The sequence below is a fragment of the Elephantulus edwardii genome, unplaced genomic scaffold, assembly GCF_000299155.1.
Source record: "Elephantulus edwardii isolate Elephantulus edwardi_28Jun2011 unplaced genomic scaffold, EleEdw1.0 scaffold00084, whole genome shotgun sequence".
Taxonomy (NCBI): domain Eukaryota; kingdom Metazoa; phylum Chordata; class Mammalia; order Macroscelidea; family Macroscelididae; genus Elephantulus; species Elephantulus edwardii.
In genome coordinates this window covers 10,944,025-10,951,277 of record NW_006399834.1, presented here as the reverse complement: position 1 = coordinate 10,951,277, position 7,253 = coordinate 10,944,025, and the positions used below count along the sequence as shown (strand labels likewise).

General features: G+C 37.0%; 1 pseudogene; it reads right to left on the bottom strand.

Annotated features, from left to right (window-relative positions):
• The window catches only part of LOC102872842, a 24,844-nt pseudogene extending 19,567 nt beyond the window's left edge, over positions 1-5,277 (bottom strand).
• Between the last annotated feature and the right edge of the window lie 1,976 nt (positions 5,278-7,253).

The following is a 7,253-nucleotide window of genomic DNA, read 5'->3' as shown; positions in this document are numbered from 1 at the left end:
TGCATTGAAGCCGATGAGGGAGAGAACAGTTTAAAAGTAATATATTTTAGGGCATTATGATTATCATAAGAGTTTGGAATGAGGGTTGCAGAGTGAAGTATACTCGGGGTGAGGGTGGGAGGGTGTGGGGGGACTGTATACCAATGAAAGAGTTTTTCTTTTGCTTTTCAAGAAGAGGAAACTTGGGGTGGAGGTGGGGTGGGTGGGGAGAAAAGTGCAACAATGAATGAATGGAAATCCACAATCTTTGTAAGTGTTCATGAAATTAATAATAAGAATAATAAATATGAAGCTGTGATACAATGTGGATAAACCTTGAAACATAGGCTAAATGAAAGAACCCAGTCACAAAAACTTACATACCATATGATTCTACTCACATAAAAGTCCAGATTACAAAAATTCTACAGATATAAAAAGTGATTTCTAGGGTATGAACTTAAGTGAAAAATAAGAAATTGTTAGCTACCACCTACTGGATTCCAACTAAAAGTAACCTCATGATCAGCAAGCCTTTCCTCTGAGCCACTCTGGGTGAATTTGAATCAACTTCCCAAGTAGAAACTAAACATTTTAGCCATTTGACTAACCATTTAATCTCCTTCATGGGAAGAGTAATATAACAAAGTCATTGCTGTTGAGTCAAAACTGACTCATAGTTGACCCTTCAGCAGGTTTTGCGAGGCAGAATATTATATGGATGAAGATTACTTCTCTTTTTCTGCAGATTGACTATTCAATTAGAATTGGCAGCCTTTAGGTTGGTAACACAACTTCCTATTTAATAGGCCACCAGAGGAGTTGTTGCTATGATCAAGGTATGATCAAGTTGAGTACGACTCATAGTGACCCTATGAACAACAGACCCGAGTCCTGTCTTATACTGTGCCATTGTCATCATTTCTAACACACTTGAACCCATTGCTACAGTCACTGTGTCTGTCCATCCTGTGGAAGTCAACCAACCTGGTTGAAGGTCTTCCTTTCTTTTGTCATCCCTCCACCTTTCCAAACATGATGTCCCCTTCCAAAGAACAGCTTCTTCTAACAACATGCTCAAAGAAGAGGCAAAGTCTCACCATCTTTGCCTCTAAGGAGTGTTCTGGATGCACTTTCCCAAGACATAGCTGTTTGTTCTTTTGGCAGTTCATGGGATAGAATGCAGGTCTTTTTTTTTTTTTAAGTGATGAAAAGGTTCTAGAAATAGGCTACTAATGAAAACCTATCTGTGACTATACTGAAAACCATTGAAGGTGCACTTTAAATACTAAATTATCTGGTATGTGAATTAGATCTCAATAAAGCTCTTTTGAAATATTTATAGTTCCTTTTTGTTGTGCATATTTTCACCAAAAAGAAATAATTGTTAAGGCTATAGAAAAACTGGGAAAGCACTCGTGATATAATGCTAAAGTAAAAAATTAGCTACTTAATTTTACATGGATTAGAATGCTAAGGAAAAAATTCCTGAAACAACATACCAACATGGTAACATTGGTTGTTTTTAATTTACTGGATTATATATTTTTCTTACTTGATATTATAATTTTCTTTTTTTTCTTCTGTAAATTGTTTCTTTTAAGTCAATATTTTCTCATTATTAAAGTCTACTTGTCTTTTAACATGTTTATTAGCTGATATTTATTAGTTGCCATCCTGAAGGTATGCAGTTTGCATCCACCAGCTGCTTCATGGGAGAAAAATGGACAATCTTCTCCTGTACTGTCCCTGAAAACCCACTGAAAGGTCAGCTGTGGGCTGGTTCCAACTACACAGCACATAACAACAAATGTCTTTAGGCTTTTCAAATAGCATACACTTCATAAAATCTGCTCTGATTCCTCCAGACTCACTAAACTTCTTTCCAGTACCACAGCCACCTGAGCATACTGTAACTCTTCCTTCTCAACACTTATCATGTTCAGTCTCTTTTTCTTTACTGGTAAGTCCCACATGTACTTGGTTTTACAAATTTTTATTAATAGATTTCTTTTTAGACTATGAACTTCTGAAGAAAAAGAATGTTGTTCAATTTAGTCTTGAACCTTCTAAATATCTTACATTTAGCAGATGTCCATCACTTCTTTTTCATATTAATTTATCTTATATATTTTCTGATTACTAAAGGAATCAGTAATCTTTTGGATAAAATTTCAAAGACATTTTCTAATTATGGTGTTAGCTCCCTCTGTTCTCTAGCTAACTTAACTGCAAACATATGGTCTTGCAAATCAGTACAGCCTTACAAATAATCAACAGCAGTGTGACTAAATTAAGAAAAAGAGTGCTTCCCATAATAAGACCTAATGTGAACAAGACTTGTGGCAGCAAGATTTGATGGAGACTGGAGCAAGATCATGGTGAGAGTGAAACCCTTGTGATGGTGGTGGAGAGACTGTGGCATTGCAGTGAATAAACTGGCAAAATGTAAGCACAATAGCCCTGAGATAAAGGCCACAATTAAAATTTTTTGCGGTTCTTGCCAGATGCTTGAAAAAGAAGCTGACTTACAATTTTTCAGAGGCAAGACTTGATGGATGATCAGGATTTGACAGCTGAACTGTACCCAGAGCCTGGACTAACTGAGGAATTGTGCCTTGGAACTTGGGCTAAAACTTGGATTTTTTTTGAGTGATATTCTTTGACTCCCCTACTCTCCAACTTCCCTAATAAACCCCATTCTCAGTACCACAACTGTGAGTCTGTGAGTCAACAATGAATAAACAAACTTCTTGGAGCTCTGATGGTCTAGTGGCAAGAAGTAGCGCTGCAATCCTGAAGGCACGTGGTTCTAATCCATGAGATGCTCTGCTGGAAGGAGGACAATCTCCTCCTGTACCAGTTAGGTCCAATTAGACGGCACACACGCACACAAATAATAAAAATAATATGAAGAAAATTTTTAAAAATAAACGTCTTGGTGTTGGTGTGGCTCAAGAGCTGTCATGGTACAGGGATATGGGCTCTCTATTTGCTTTGTGCTCTGGGAAAGTGAGGGGCTGTGCTATTCTTACTTTCTCTGGCTCTTTCAGAGGGACATTTATATGCTTGTACCCCCATTTCCTGTTTTCTTTAGACACTAATTAAGCAACAGAATTAAAGAAATTGTTTCTTGATAAATTCATATATCAAATAATTTAAGGTAAACAAGCCTGTAATTGGTTAGAATTTCTATTCTTTAATGAATACATTCTATATACTAAAAATATATGTTCTGATAAGCATGAGTTTTCAAATGTAACTAATGCAAAGTATAGAGAAATTGCTTAGATCATGTTACTATTTTTCCTGTACATATACTTTTCCCAAGCCCCATTGTAAAGTCCACACTACGATTGTTAAGTTTTCTCATTTATGAAGTCTTAAATAGTTAACCTTCCATCATTTATGCTTATTAGATGTATTTATTGCTCTTAATATGTGGGTAAAGCCACAGGCTGAATTAAACTACTCAGCTGATCAATTACAAAACATATTGTTCCTCAACCTTTAGAGAGAGAAGTTACATCGTCTTTCTGTTATACTATGTCTAGAGAATCATATACAATCAATAAACATGTTTCCAACAACTAACAGTACATCCTAGTGCCTTCCTTGAATGCATATTTAACTCAACTCCTTGCCTCCAAGTTGGAAGCAACTCATAGCTGATCCTCCATCAAGTTTCCAATTCTGTAAATCTCACAGAAAACTGTCCATCTTTCTCCCTCAGATTGGCTCGTGGATTCAAAGTGTCAGAGACACTGGCCTATGGGTTTGCAGTGCTACATCCTACAGACTGGGCCACCAGCACTCCCTCCTTAAATCCATATATCACTAGAATTAATGTTTGGGGTATTTTTGCTGACATTTAACTGATTTCTCAGATTTGCAATACTTTTCAGAGCTTTTCTTTTTCTCCCTCTAGTGGTCAATAATAGTCATTGAAACCAAGAAAACCAAGGAAAGATGATCATAAATGTTGGCGAAAAGTGGTGATGAACATTCTGTTTTAGCATAAATAAATGTAAAATGAATCCAAATATATATCTCATAATCTGAGGAAAAAATTATTTGGTATATCATTTCTCTGTTGCTGTGTACCGTAGAGACAGACCCAATCTATAGTTGACCCTCCACTGGGTTTTCAGAAGCAGTTAATAACACAGGAGGAGAGAGTAGTCTGGAGCCGCATGTTTTGGAGACATATTTAACTTCTTTACATACTGTATACTTATTCTACAAAAATTTAAATATTAAAATTTTACACTAATAAAATCAGGCATATGCTGGATAATTAACTTCATGTTTGGAAAAGTATTGTTTCTATACCTCATTACATTATCTCACATATTTGAGTAATAAGTATATAAGTATATAATTATAATTTTTGAAGTGTTTTATTTTTAGAACATTTCTTTCTCACTTAATTTACATTTATTCTGTGCTATTGTATAACGTTCCCATTGTGGTTTCTAGTTTTGTGTTTATAAAATGTTATGGGAAAGTTTATTTAATTTTGACTAAATTTTAAAATTGGTGATCCTTTTGTAATATGTTGTTGTTGTTATGTGCCATTAAGTTGTCTGCGACTCATAGTGACTGTATGTGCAACAGCCCTAAACCAACCCTACTCTATCCTGTGCCAATCTAATTGTCTCTGACACACCTACTCCCATTACCCCAGTCACTGAATCAATCCATCTAATCAAGGGTCTTCCTCTCTTGCACTGTCCCTCCACCCTCCCAAGCATGACTTCCCTCTTCAAGAACTGGTTCCTCCTTGCAACATGGCCAAAGTATGTCAGACAAAGTTTCAGAATCTTTGCCTCCAAGGAGTAGCCTTGTCTCACCCTCTCTAGGATGAACCTGTTTGTTTTCTTAGCAGTACAAGGTATATTCAATACTATTTTTAAGCACCACAGCTCAAAGGCATCAATTCTCCTTCTATAGACCCCAGTCATTGTCCAGCTTTCTGACGCATATCAAGTAATTGCAAAGATTATGATCTGGATCAGACACACTTTAGTCATCAGACTGGTATCATTGTTCTTCAGTATTCTGGAGAGTTTTCTGACAGTAGACTTTCCCAATGCAATTCATGTTTTAATTTCCTGGCTGATGGTACCAAGAGTGTTGTTTGTAGAGCCAAGCAAACTGAAGCTGCTAACAATCTCAATCTCTTCACCATCTATCATGATACTGTTAATCAGCCCAGGGGTGAGAATCTTTGTTTTCTTGATGTTGAGCTTCAATCCATATTGAAGGCTGCAGTCCTTGATCACCTTCAACAAGCATTTCGGGTCCTCCTCAGTTTCAGCAAGCAGGGTTGTGTCATCTGCGTAACACAGATTGTTGATGAGTTTTCCTCCAATTCTGATGCTGTATTTCTCTTCATATAGCCCAGCCTCCTGGATAATCTGTTCTGCATGTAGATTGAAAAAGTATGACGATAGAACACATCCCTGACATACACCCTTCCCAATTTTGAGCCATGCAGTGTTTCCTTGTTCTGTTCTGATGACTGCCTCCTGGTTGGCCAAGTATAGGTATCAAGACTACAAAATAAAAGGTGAGAGTATCCCTATTTACCGATGATAAGATCCTGTATGTAAAATGGGAATCCCACAGCATTTAATTTTGCTCATGGAAAACCTATTCCTAGACTAAGAGGCTGTCTTTCAAGCAAAGCAAAGGAACACTGCATGGTTTAAAATCAGGAAAGGTACACATCAGGGATATATCCTTTCTCCATACCTGAATCTATATGCTAAGCAAATAATTCAAGAAGCTGGACTTTATAAAGAACAATATGGCATCAAGATCAAACATAATTTTGCTTGCTGAAAATGAGGAGGACTTTCAAGTCCTTGTTGCATGAAGCACTTGTTGCATAAGATCAAAGACTATAGCCTTCAATATGGATTGTATCTCAACATCAAGAAAACTAAAATTCTCACCACTAGACAGATACACAACTGCATGATAGAAGCAAAAAAGATTGAAATTGTCAAAAAATTAATTTTTGTTCGATCTAAATCAACATACCAGAAATCAGGAGATCAGAAGATGTACTGATTTGCACTGAGAAAGTCTGTAGTCATGGACCTCTCCAAATATGGAGGAGCTATGATGCTAGTTTGAAGACTAAAGTACATCTGATTCAGGACATGGTCTTTTCACTTACTAGGCATCTAAAGGCTGGGCAATTAATAGGGATGACAAAAGAAGAATCGATGCCTTTCAACTGTGGCATTGGCGAAGAGAACTGAATATTCCCTGTACTGCCAGAACAACAGATATGTCTCTGAGAGAGTGTAGCTGGAGTGTTCCTTGGAGGCAAAGATGACAAAGCATCTTTGGCATTTTGTTAGCAAGGGCCATTCCTAGGAGAGGATGTCATCATTGGAAAAGTAGATGCTCTGCAAAAGAGAGGACACCTTTAACCAGATGGATTGACACAGTGACTGTAGCAATGGGCTTGTGCATTTCAGAAGTGAGGAGGTACCAGATAGAACAAGATTCAGATTTTTTTAATAGGAATCTTTGGGTCATACTCAACTTGATGGCACCTAACAGCAACATGCATAGAAAAGCCCAAAAAGTCCACGTCTAGAAAACTTCTGGGGCTAATAGAAAAATTTCACTGAGTTGTAGGGTGTAAAGTGAACAAACAAAAATCAGCTGGGTTTCTATAAGCCAGCAATGAGAAATCCAAAAGGGAAATTAAGGAATCAATTTTGTTTATAATAGCATTTAAGAACATAAAGAAAACTCTACTGGCCTAGTCCATAGACTAAATTCAAATGGCCACAAAACACATGAAAAATCCTTAACATTAGCCTTCTGAGAATGTAAATCAAACCTACAGTGAAAGATGTACTGGTGGCATAGTCCACACATAGCAACTTGCTCTATTAAACAAAACCACAATGAGATATTGTTTAACTTCCATCCTAAGATTTAGAGAGGGTATGAGGGGAACTAGAAAATACAAATGAGGGTAAGAATGTGGAAAAATCAGACCCTTTATCCATTGCTGGTGGAAATGCAAAGTTTGTACAGCTCTTGTGGAAAACCGTGTGGAGATTTCTCAGAAAACTTAAAATAGAAATACCATATGAACCAGTAATGCTACTCCTAGATACATACCCAAAAGGCTTGAAAGTTGAGCTTCCAAATGAGCATTTTATATGTTGTTGTTGTTGTTGTTGTTATGTGCCGTCGAGTTGCCTGCAACTCACAGCGACCCTATGTACAACAGCCCTAAACTC